The sequence below is a fragment of the Caretta caretta genome, chromosome 2 (assembly GCF_965140235.1).
Source record: "Caretta caretta isolate rCarCar2 chromosome 2, rCarCar1.hap1, whole genome shotgun sequence".
NCBI lineage: Eukaryota > Metazoa > Chordata > Testudines > Cheloniidae > Caretta > Caretta caretta.
This window is the reverse complement of record NC_134207.1, coordinates 208,108,488-208,122,063: the sequence shown is the minus strand read 5'-3', so window position 1 is coordinate 208,122,063 and position 13,576 is coordinate 208,108,488.

Below are 13,576 nucleotides of genomic sequence, written 5' to 3'. Positions count from 1 at the left end.
GGTTTCTTTCTTGGGCTTGTCTTGCAGCAGGAGGCTTCTGGGTACACGTCTGGCTCTGTTGATCTGTTTCCTTATTTCCTCGTGTGGGTATCGTAGTTTTGAGAATGCTTGGTGAAGATCTTGTAGGTGTTGTGCAAATCCCTGTGTAGATGTACTGTGACTTACACCGTATTGGTGCAACTGAAGCCCTGTCTACACTGGCAAGTTTCTGCGTAGTAAAGCAGCTTTCTGTGCAGTAACTCCCAACACTGCCAAGCCACTCAGTGCGCAGAAACTGCGCCACTGTAGCACTCTTGTTTTTAAAAAAAACAAACAAAAACTACCCTGACGAGAGGCATAGAGCTTTCTGTGCTGGGGCTACAGCCCTGTGGTGCCAGCATAGACACCGTGGCACTTACAGCGCTGTGGTAGGCATTGTGGGACACCTCTAGGAAGCCAGTTCTCACCTCCTGGTCATCCGTTTGAACTCTACTGCCTTGCCCTTACGTGACCAATTGTCATTCCCAGCCCATACATTCCTTTGCAAATTTGAAAGTCCCCTTCCTGTTTGCTTGGTGGTCCTTGCAATGGTCTGTGCGCATCTTTCCAGGTGGCCATGCCTGCTCCATGCACCAGGCGATCCCCCCGCTTGGAGCAATGCCGAGCTGCTGGACCTCATCTACATTTGGGGAGAGGCGTCTGTGTAGTCCCAGCTGCACTCCAGCCATAGGAATTATACCTACGGACAGATTTCATGATGCATGTTAGAAAGGGGCCATGAGCGGGACACATTGCAGTGTAGGGTCAAAGTGAAGGAGCTGCAGAATGCCTACTACAAGGCGCGGGAGGCAAACTGATGCTCCAGTGCTGTGCCCACGAGCTGCCAGTTCTACAAAAAGCTGTACACAATACTCGGTGGTAACTCCACTGCGAAGGCCCCTGTGGATACTTTGTTGGCTTGCATGTCAGTTGAGAGTGGACCGAGCCAGGAGGAGGAAATCCTTGGAGAAAGAGGGGACGGAGGACCCAGAGGCAGAGGATGACTCGGAGGCCAGAGATGCATGCAGTCAGGAGCTCTTTTCTACCCCAGAGGAGCCTAGCCAGTCACAGCAGTCGGATCTTGGCAAAGCGCAAACAGGAGAGGAAGACCCTAGTAAGTGGATCTGATTTTGGGAAATGCTGAAGCAAGTTGTTGGGGGCAGGAGGGTTGCAGAAAGCAGGCTCGTCTCCCACCGCATGCCTAGTCTGAACGGCGGAACAGGCTGTTGATTCCCTTGCTCCTCTGAGGGAGATTCCCATGATCTCCAGGAAACTCTCATGGAGATACTGGGCAATCCGCTGCTGCAGATTTCTGAGCAGAGGTGCTTTGTTTCTTGCCCCATTAACGGTAACTTTCCCGGGCCACTTTCCTGTGATGGGTGGGGGGATCATTGCTGCACACAGGCGAGCCACATAGAGGCCAGGGCGGAAGCCACAGGCTTGGAGAAGACCCTCCCTTGATTCCCTGCTCACCCTCAGTGGTGAATGTCTCCCATAATGATCACCTCCTGAGGAAAGTGTGGGGACAGGAATGATTATCAGGCCCCTCCTACAGTGCTAGCTCTCCCCAAGAGCCATGTGCCCAGTGTACAGCAGGGTCCAGGAAGAGAGATTTACCCTGCCCCTGTCGCTACTCGCCATTTTGGGGGACATGTGGCTTGTGTGCTTGCTTGGGGTCAGCCAGTTAGTGACAGGTGTCAGTACTGGCTATGTTTTAAAGCACTGAATCAGTGTTGTCTGTGTTGAAAACAATACTGCTTCTGTAAAATGTTGCATTTAAACTTCACAGAGATGACTTTGTGAGCCCCAGCCTCTCTCTTTGTTATCGGCAGCAGAACAGCTGTGCAGAATTAGAAAACGGCCAAGAAGAACTAAGGAGGACTTTCTCTATGAGGTTATGATGCACTCCACTGCAGAGAAACAGGAATTGAAGGAGTGGTGGGACAGCGAAAACAGGGATCGAAAGGAGAACGCGGCACACCAGAAAGAAGCCATGGAGCGGCTCTTAAACCTTATGGAGCCACCAAGTGGACATGCTCCAGGTGATACTAGCTCTTCAAACCAAGCAGCTCCGTACCTGCTCTCCCCTACAGCCGCTGTGGCAAAACTTTTGCCCATGTGCCGCCCCCCCCCCCCACACACCCCCAACACATTATCAACCTCCTGGCTCCACTGTCTACCCACAGCATTCCAATCCTCCCTCCTCACAGTCCAGGATTGACGACTCCCACTACTCACTGCACCAACACCCATCCTTCTGCAGTTTGGCCCTGCTGAAGTACAGCACCTGCTGCATTGTACTCCAAAGGAGAAGGTTGGGTGTGATCCCTGGACATAAACAAATCTGTAGCTGACCCAGGACCCCTCCTTGAGACCTTCCCTTCCCCTTCCCTATCCCCCTCCCTGCTGATGAATTTTTTTGTTTGAGTCTTTCCTCCAGTTGTCTTTTAATAAAATAATTTTGTTTGAAAGCAATTTCTATTCTATTAAGTGAAAGCAAAAAGAGCATGCAAAGCAACATTCAATTAGGTTAAGGCCCCTTCTTGCATCATGTGCACCAATCACCTCCTAGAATTACAAGCACCTCAATCCTGAGCATAGCAACAAATATTCGTGGCTTTCAGCTTCAAATTACTGCCTTAAGGCATCCCTGATCCTTATGGCCTCATGCTGTGCTCCTCTAATAGCCCTGGTCTCTGGCTGTTCAAACTCCGCCTCTGCAGTCCAGCCCTCAGTGAAGCTTTCACCCTTCTCTTCACAAATACTATGGGTGTATACAGCACGCGGCTATAAGCATAGGAATGTTGTCATGAGCCATGTCTAGCTTCCCATACAGGCATCGCCAGTGGGCTTTTAAATGGTGAAATGCACACTCAACTCTGCACGTGCTCAGCCTGTTGTTGAACCTCTCCTTGATGCTGTCAAGTTGCCCTGTGTATGGCTTCATAAGCCACAGCATTAAGGGATAGGCGGGGTCTCCCAGGATCACAATGGGCATTTCAACTTCCCCTACAATGATTTTCTGGTCTGGGAAGAAAGTCCCTGCGTGCAGCTTCTTGAACAGGCCAGTGTTCCGAAAGATGCATGCATCATACACCTTTCCAGACCAGCTTACATTAATGTCTGTGAAATGCCCAAGCTGATCCAGAAGTGCCTGGAGATCCATTGAGAAATACCCCTTGCAATTAATGTACTCGGGAGGTAGGTGGTCTGGTGCCAGAATTGGAATGTGTGCGCCATCTATCACCACTCTGCAGTTAGGAAAGCCCATTTGTGCAAAGCCATCCACAATGTCACGCACGTTGCCCGGAGTCACAAGCCTTTTGGAGCAGGATGCGATTAATGACCCTGCACACTTCTATCAACACAAGTCCAATGGTTGACTTTCCAACTGGTTAGTGACAGATCGGTAGCAGTCTGGAGTAGCCAGCTTCTACAATGCAATTGCCACGCGCTTCTCCAGCGACAGGGCAGCTCTCATTCTCCTGTCCTGGCGCCGCAGTGCTGGGGTGAGCTCATCACACAGTCCCATGAATGTGGCTTTCCTCATGCGATAGTTCTGCAGCCACTGCTCATCATCCCGGACGTGTATCACAATGTGATCTCACCACTCAGTGCTTGTGGCACCTTAGAGACTAACCAATTTATTTGAGCATGAGCTTTCGTGAGCTACAGCTCAAGTAGCTCACGAAAGCTCATGCTCAAATAAATTGGTTAGTCTCTAAGGTGCCACAAGTACTCCTTTTCTTTTTGTGAATACAAACTAACACGGCTGTTACTCTGAAACCACTCAGTGCTTGTTTCCCAAGCCCAAAAGCAGCGTTCCACTGTGATCAGCACCTCCTTAAATGCCACAAGCAATCTCGTGTCGTAGCTACTACGCGTGGCGAGATCAATGTCTCACTTCTCTTGCCCTTGTAGTTTAAGGAATAACTCCACTGCCACTCATGATTTGTTGGTCAGAGCGAGCAACATACTGGTCAGCAGTTCGGAATCCCGAAAGAGGCAGGACACGCAGTACACAAACCATGGAAAGATGGTGCCAAATGCGGACGGAAGCACAAGGATTGCTGGGATGCAAAGCAGTGCATCACAGGGCCTTGGGACAGGACCCACGATGCCCCGCAACCCCCTCCCACAAGTCTTTGTGGCAAAAGAGAAAGAGGTGCTCTGTGGGATAGCTGTCCAGAGTGCGCCGCTCCGAATAGTGCTGCAGGTGTGAACATGCTATTGCGCAGGCAGCAACAGCGGTTTTCCTTCTGCGCTCTCTGAGCGGCTCTCTAACTTTGTCAGTGTAGAGGTGCCCTTACTCTGGGTATTTACACTGGAGTTATAAATAATCTTACAACTGGAAAAATTATGTGTTTAGTGGATTAGGGGAGATGCTCTGGGCACCCTGCTGGCTCATGTGTTTGACTACTGCTTTCTTCAGAAAGCTTTCCTTATTGGAGTTTCCAGTGGGGTACAGTGTTCCCATCTGCTACTGCTTTTTGTTGCCTGATTCTCTTTCTCATAAGCTGAAAGCTCTCGCTAACTTCCTTTCCCAGTTCTACAACACCAAACTTATTTTCAAAGTGACTTAGAGGAGGAGAACATACTTTTTTTTCCTTCTGTGTAACATATAAGGAATGGAGTACTTGTGGCACCTTAGAGACTAACCAATTTATTTGAGCATGAGCTTTCGTGAGCTACAGCTCACTTCATCAGATGTTTACCGTGGAAACTGCAGCAGACTTTATATACACACAGAAATCATGAAACAATACCTCCTCCCACCCCACTGTCCTGCTGGTAATAGCTTATCTAAAGTGATCAACAGGTGGGCCATTTCCAGCACAAATCCAGGTTTTCTCACCCTCCACCCCCCACACACAAATTCACTCTCCTGCTGGTGCTCCTGCTGGTGCTAGCCCATCCAAAGTGACAGCAGACTGGACTTCTACATAGAGTGCTTCCGCCGACGTGCACGGGCTGAAATTGTGGAAAAGCAGCATCACTTGCCCCATAACCTCAGCCATGCGGAACGCAATGCCATCCACAGCCTCAGAAACAACTCTGACATCATAATCAAAAAGGCTGACAAAGGAGGTGCTGTTGTCATCATGAATAGGTCGGAATATGAACAAGAGGCTGCTCGGCAGCTCTCCAACACGAGTTTCTACAAGCCATTACCCTATGATCCCACTGAGAGTTACCAAAAGCAACTACAGCATTTGCTCAAGAAACTTCCTGAAAAAGCACAAGATCAAATCCGCACAGACACACCCCTGGAACCCCGACCTGGGATATTCTATCTACTACCCAAGATCCATAAACCTGGAAATCCTGGGCGCCCCATCATCTCAGGCATTGGCACCCTGACAGCAGGATTGTCTGGCTATGTAGACTCCCTCCTCAGGCCCTACGCTACCAGCACTCCCAGCTACCTTCGAGACACCACTGACTTCCTGAGGAAACTTCAATCCATCGGTGATCTTCCTGATAACACCATCCTGGCTACTATGGATGTAGAAGCCCTCTACACCAACATTCCACACAAAGATGGACTACAAGCCGTCAAGAACACTATCCCCGATAATGTCACGGCTAACCTGGTGGCTGAACTTTGTGACTTTGTCCTTACCCATAACTATTTCACATTTGGGGACAATGTATACCTTCAGATCAGCGGCACTGCTATGGGTACCCGCATGGCCCCACAGTATGCCAACATTTTTATGGCTGATTTAGAACAACGCTTCCTCAGCTCTCGTCCCCTAAAGCCCCTACTCTACTTGCGCTATATTGATGACATCTTCATCATCTGGACCCATGGAAAAGAAGCCCTTGAGGAATTCCACCATGATTTCAACAATTTCCATCCCACCACCAACCTCAGCCTGGTCCAGTCCACACAAGAGATCCACTTCCTGGACACTACAGTGCTAATAAACAATGGCCACATAAACACCACCCTATACCGGAAACCTACTGACCGCTATTCCTACCTGCATGCCTCCAGCTTTCACCCTGACCACACCACACGATCCATCGTCTACAGCCAAGCTCTGCGATACAACCGCATTTGCTCCAACCCCTCAGACAGAGACAAACACCTACAAGATCTCTGTCAAGCTTTCTTACAACTACAATACCCACCTGCAGAAGTAAAGAAACAGATTGATAGAGCCAGAAGAGTTCCCAGAAGTTACCTACTACAGGACAGGCCTAACAAAGAAAATAACAGAACGCCACTAGCGGTCACCTTCAGCCCCCAACTAAAACCCCTCCAACGCATTATTAAGGATCTACAACCCATCCTAAAGGATGACCCAACACTCTCACAAGTCTTGGGAGACAGGCCAGACCTTGCCTACAGACAGCCCCGCAACCTGAAGCAAATACTCACCAACAACCACATACCACACAACAGAACCACTAACCCAGGAACTTATCCTTGCAACAAAGCCCGTTGCCAATTGTGCCCACATATCTATTCAGGGGACACCATCACAGGGCCTAATAACATCAGCCACACTATCAGAGGCTCGTTCACCTGCACATCCACCAATGTGATATATGCCATCATGTGCCAGCAATGCCCCTCTGCCATGTACATTGGTCAAACTGGACAGTCTCTACGTAAAAGAATAAATGGACACAAATCAGATGTCAAGAATTATAACATTCATAAACCAGTCGGAGAACACTTCAATCTCTCTGGTCACGCAATCACTGACATGAAGGTCGCTATCTTAAAACAAAAAAACTTCAAATCCAGACTCCAGCGAGAAACTGCTGAATTGGAATTCATTTGCAAATTGGATACTATTAATTTAGGCTTAAATAGAGACTGGGAGTGGCTAAGTCATTATGCAAGGTAGCCTGTTTCCTCTTGTTTTTTCCTACCCCCCCCCCCCCCCGATGTTCTGGTTTAACTTGGATTTAAACCTGGAGAATGGTCAGTTTAGATGAGCTATTACCAGCAGAAGAGTGAGTTTGTGTGTGTATGGGGGTGGGGGGGATGTGAGAAAACCTTGATCTATGCAGGAAATAGCCCGACTTGATTATGTAAAGAGTTGTCACTTTGGATGGGCTAGCACCAGCAGGAGAGTGAATTTGTGTGGGGGGGGTGGAGGGTGAGAAAACCTGGATTTGTGCTGGAAATGGCCCACCTGTTGATCACTTTAGATAAGCTATTACCAGCAGGACAGTGGGGTGGGAGGAGGTATTGTTTCATGATTTCTGTGTGTATATAAAGTCTGCTGCAGTTTCCACGGTAAACATCTGATGAAGTGAGCTGTAGCTCACGAAAGCTCATGCTCAAATAAATTGGTTAGTCTCTAAGGTGCCACAAGTACTCCTTTTCTTTTTGCGAATACAGACTAACACGGCTGTTCCTCTGAAACATATAAGGAATGCTTGAAATTCCCACACCATTATAATAAAAAGAGATGGTGGTGGATGGTAGCTTTGTTGGGTTTTCTTTACAAATATCAAATCTTGTCTCCCATATAAAAAGAAAAGGAGTACTTGTGGCACCTTAGAGACTAACCAATTTATTTGAGCATGAGCTTTCGTGAGCTACAGCTCACTTCATCAGATGTGTACCGTGGAAACTGCAGCAGACTTTATATACACACAGAGAATATGAAACAATACCTCCTCCCACCCCACTGTCCTGCTGGTAATAGCTTATCTAAAGTGATCAACAGGTGGGCCATTTCCAGCACAAATCCAGGTTTTCTCACCCTCCACCCCCCCACACAAATTCACTCTCCTGCTGGTGCTAGCCCATCCAAAGTGACAACTCTTTACATAATCAAGTCGGGCTATTTCCTGCATAGATCCAGGTTTTCTCACTTCCCCCCCACCCCCATACACACACAAACTCACTCTCCTGCTGGTAATAGCTCATCTAAACTGACCACTCTCCAAGTTTAAATCCAAGTTAAACTAGAACATCTGGGGGGGGGGGGGGTTTGGAAAAAACAGGAGGAAACAGGCTACCTTGCATAATGACTTAGCCACTCCCAGTCTCTATTTAAGCCTAAATTAATAGTATCCAATTTGCAAATGAATTCCAATTCAGCAGTTTCTCGCTGGAGTCTGGATTTGAAGTTTTTTTGTTTTAAGATAGCGACCTTCATGTCTGTGATTGCGTGACCAGAGAGATTGAAGTGTTCTCCGACTGGTTTATGAATGTTATAATTCTTGACATCTGATTTGTGTCCATTTATTCTTTTACGTAGAGACTGTCCAGTTTGACCAATGTACATGGCAGAGGGGCATTGCTGGCACATGATGGCATATATCACATTGGTGGATGTGCAGGTGAACGAGCCTCTGATAGTGTGGCGGATGTTATTAGGCCCTGTGATGGTGTCCCCTGAATAGATATGTGGGCACAATTGGCAACGGGCTTTGTTGCAAGGATAAGTTCCTGGGTTAGTGGTTCTGTTGTGTGGTATGTGGTTGTTGGTGAGTATTTGCTTCAGGTTGCAGGGCTGTCTGTAGGCAAGGACTGGCCTGTCTCCCAAGACTTGTGAGAGTGTTGGGTCATCCTTTAGGATAGGTTGTAGATCCTTAATAATGCGTTGGAGGGGTTTTAGTTGGGGGCTGAAGGTGACCGCTAGTGGCGTTCTGTTATTTTCTTTGTTAGGCCTGTCCTGTAGTAGGTAACTTCTGGGAACTCTTCTGGCTCTATCAATCTGTTTCTTTACTTCTGCAGGTGGGTATTGTAGTTGTAAGAAAGCTTGACAGAGATCTTGTAGGTGTTTGTCTCTGTCTGAGGGGTTGGAGCAAATGCGGTTGTATCGCAGAGCTTGGCTGTAGACGATGGATCGTGTGGTGTGGTCAGGGTGAAAGCTGGAGGCATGCAGGTAGGAATAGCGGTCAGTAGGTTTCCAGTATAGGGTGGTGTTTATGTGGCCATTGTTTATTAGCACTGTAGTGTCCAGGAAGTGGATCTCTTGTGTGGACTGGACCAGGCTGAGGTTGGTGGTGGGATCTATGCAGGAAATAGCCCGACTTGATTATGTAAAGAGTTGTCACTTTGGATGGGCTAGCACCAGCAGGAGAGTGAATTTGTGTGGGGGGGTGGAGGGTGAGAAAACCTGGATTTGTGCTGGAAATGGCCCACCTGTTGATCACTTTAGATAAGCTATTACCAGCAGGACAGTGGGGTGGGAGGAGGTATTGTTTCATATTCTCTGTGTGTATATAAAGTCTGCTGCAGTTTCCACGGTACACATCTGATGAAGTGAGCTGTAGCTCACGAAAGCTCATGCTCAAATAAATTGGTTAGTCTCTAAGGTGCCACAAGTACTCCTTTTCTTTTTGCGAATACAGACTAACACGGCTGTTCCTCTGAAACCTGTCTCCCCTATGTTTGCTTAAAAATTAGAGAACTGAAGCCTGGAGCTCTGTCAACTCTCAATTTAGGTGCATAGTAGCAGGCTCTTGAATCATTGCCTTACATATTTGCAAGGGGGTTGAGTTAATTAACAAAAACAAAATTTTGAACTAAACCTATCTTTGTGTCTCAGTTCAGCTTTCATGTCATCATCCTGTTGTTCAGCAAAACCAGGGGAGATAAGCCTGATATTTTTAGTGCACCAAAAAGCCATGCTAAAATAGTCTATTACCTGGATGCTTCCACTATTGCAATCAGCTGAGAAATATTTAAATGTCATTATTTTAATAGTAATAGGCTTCATTATTAGCATTCAGGTGAGATGGGTGTGCTTAGTGCTGTTGTTCAGTTTGCTTACTTGAAAGGACTATATTGGTATACCTCTTACAATTCCATAGAAAACCTTAGGGAGATCCCAAATTCTCAGAATTTATGGATTTTTTTTCCTTTCCTTTGAATTTTTCCTTTTATAGTCATGTATCTTAAGATAGCATCCATGTGGATTGATCTTCCATGGGAGGCTGCTGACAGCACATATACTATCTCAATTAAAAAAAGAAAATCTAAACCAGTACTTATGATTGTTTGTTTGCCGACCTCTTTCCCTCGCTCTCCTTTTTACTCCTCTGAAGAACGTTGTCATTCATGGATAGTTTGAAATACAGTAGTTGCTGGGTTTGGGCATTTAAGCAAGTAGGATAATGTATCTCCAGGACAGCTGTTTTTGATACAAATGCTATCCAATTACAAAGTCTAACCAAAACATTTCAGGCAATGATGGGGAGTATGCAGTAGATGGCTCTCTTCTCTGGGAGACATATACTTGCCTGTTCCCAGTCCCAGACTTCAGTTGTTTCTGTCACCAGTAGGTGGAGTATCAGTGCCCTTACTGGACTGAGCAAAAGAGAAAATGGACTAGGCCACACAGAATTTCGAAGCTTACACTGGATGTGCATCTGCTTTTGTTGCACAAGAGACCAACAGCCCGCACTTGCTTTGTGTCAGCCCTCCAAGAACTGCAACAATGGTTCAAAAAAGAGCTAGTTAAACTCATATAGGATAGGTCCATCAATGGCTATTAGCCAGGATGGGCAGGGATGGTGTCCCTAGCCCAGGGGTCTCAAACATGCAGCTCGCAGAGTTATTTCCTGAGGTCTGCCATAGCTCCCCTGCCTCCGCCCCCTCCCCCCCCCGAGTGCTGTGTCCCCGCTCCTCTGCCTACCTCCCAGCACTTCCCGCCACCCAACAGCTGTTTGGCGGCACTTAGGACTTTCCAGGGGGGAGGAGCGGGGATGGAGCACGCTCAGGGGTGGAGGTAGAGAAGAGGCGGTGGTGGGGATTTGGGGAAGGGGTTGGAATAGGAGCGGGGAAAGGGTGGGAAGAGGCAGGGTGGGGCCTCATGGAAGGGGTGGAGTGGGGGCAGGGGCAGAGCAGGAGGCTTTTGAATCTTTATATGAAAAGGTGACAGTGATGTCGCCCTCAGGCCAATGTACTAGTCCTCTTGTGGCCCTTGTGGTGATTTGAGATTGAGATCACTGCCCTAGCCTCTGTTTGCCAGAAGCTGTGAAAGGGTGATGGGATGGATCACTTGATGATGACCTGTTCTGTTCATTCTGTCTGGGGCACCTGGCACTGGCCACTGTCAGAAGATAGGACACTGGGCTAGATGGACTTTTGATCTGACCCAGTACAGGTTTCAGAGTAACAGCTGTGTTAGTCTGTATTCGCAAAAAGAAAAGGAGGACTTGTGGCACCTTAGAGACTAACAATTTATTTGAGCATAAGCTTTCGTGAGCTACAAGTACTCCTTTTCTTTTGACCCAGTACAGTTGTTCTTATGTAACATGCATGGCTCTTCTAGGAGCTCCAAAGCTAGGAAGTGCCCATGCTGCCAGACTTCCACAGAAAGCAGCCCACCAGTGTGGTTTTCCTCCTCTTGCTGGCTGCGTTGGAGCTGGGGGGAGGTGTAGAGGAATGGAAGGGTTTTTCAAAGCAAAACAACAAGGTGAGGGCCAAGCATTATGTGTTTTGCTAGGAGAGTAAAGAGCTTCAAGCCCTGCCTGTGAAGAACTACACCTGATTTTTTCCCCAAGGCAAAGCCATTGTTAGAACGGTTCTGTGCTTTATACAGAAGACAACGCCATCCTTTCACCTAAACCAGGATATCGTATTGCTGTCCTGCTCCAGTCTCCGTAACCGTTTTGAAACTCGGCCCCACTATCTGATTCTTACAGGACTGCTATGAATCTCTTGAAAGGGCTGTAGGACTGCACAGAGTTCAGGTCCATTCTCTTCAACTGGATAAAGCTCCTTGTCAAGGAACTACTTTTCAGCTCAAGCAAACAAGTCCTGATGCTTTCAAAGTCCAAGTTGAAAGTTGGCTCTGTCCTGGGTGGCAAAGTTGTGTGCATCATTACTGGAGATATGCGAGGCAGCCACCAGGAATATTTGTTTACATTTTCTAAATACCATCAATTCATGCATTTTTCAGTAAGAAAGTGCTTCTCTCTAACGTATGGCACAGCACTCTTTTGGGAGATCAGAAGTATCTAGGTTTGCCAAAACAATTGAAGAGAGGGAAATTTGCCTTTGTTAAATTTTTTTTCCCAAGAAGTCTATGCAGTGTGACTGTGTATATTAAATTTCTGTTTGTTTTTGACATTTCAAGTCAGAGTTGTGAATTGCTTTGAACTATGGGAGTCAGTAAGCCCCTTCTATACAGGGATTGACATCACCAAAAGGTCTCAATGGACTGTCTCCACCTTCTGGCAGGGAGGAGCTGTGCAGACTAGCACAGAAGATCTGGAAAAAAGAAAATGTTCCTCTTTTTGCCCAATACAATTTGGTTAATTGTGCTGCATAATTTGTACATTGCACCAAGCAATATCAGACTCCTTGGTGTCCCTTCTCAAATGCACTTTTTCCACCTACTGTCCTATCCTTAACCTCCACTTTGATGTCATTCTGCCCTGAGTCCCCACATATTTCAATATTTTTTTTAAAAAATGCATTACATAACTGTACATAAATCTTTAGTTATTGTAACCCTTGACCTCCTATGCCCCTACTTCTTGCCCCTTTGTCATCCCTTGTTGTGGTGATATCTGGTTTACACTGTAAGCTTCTCTTGGGAAGGACTGAACATCTCTTAATTATCTGCAAAGCATCAGTGGTTCTGAACTAATAGTAATGGCTTGTCTACACTTACAATGCTACATCACCAACCTAGCACTGTTTACACCAGGGGTTAGGTCGGCTTAACTACATCACTCAGGGATATGGATTTTTCACACCCCTGGGTGATGTAGCTGGGTGCAACTAACTATTTAGTGTAGACCAGGCTTTAGTCATGGTTGCAGTAGTCAAAGTTCAAATTCATCTAGTTGCCAGTTGGCTATGTTCAACATTTGCTCTAAAGCAGTGATACTCATACTTCAGGGGCTCAGAAGCCAACTTAGCCATCAACACGATTTGAGGACTTCAATAGCTCAGACATAGGTGAGAGGTTTTTCGCAGGAGTGGGTGGGTGAGATTCTGTGGCCTGCGTTGTGCAGGAGGTCAGACTAGATGATCATAATGGTACCTTCTGACCTTAATATCTATGAACATTACCCAAAAGAGCCACAGTAGTGTGAATTCATGGTTTCATTTACTATATCTATTTTTTCTCAACAGCAAAATAACTGACCAAGTATTATTATAACCACCTACAATTGGTTAATAACATAGTAAAGGCATCCTGATTGGTTAATGACTTAGATTGGTTAATAATTAAATTGCAGTGTTTAAGGGCTTGGCTACACTTGCAGATGTAGAGCACTTTGAGTTAAACCAGCCTTCGGAAAGCGCAGTAGGGAAAGCACTGCAGTCTGTCCACACTGACAGCTACAACCGTACTGGCATGGTCACACTTGCAGCACTTGCAGCAGCATTGGGAGCGGTGCATTATGGGCAGCTATCCCAGCGTTCAGGTGGCTGCAATGGGCTTTTCGAATGGTGGGGGTGGAGTGTGACAGGGAGTGTGTTGTGTGTATGTGGGGGGAGAGAGTGGGTTTTTGGGGTGCTGAGAGTGTGTCAGCATGCTGTCTTATAAGTTCAGACCCCCCCCCCCCGCCTCTGTCTCTCTCACTCACTCAAAGCAAATATAAATGTTTGCTTTTTTCT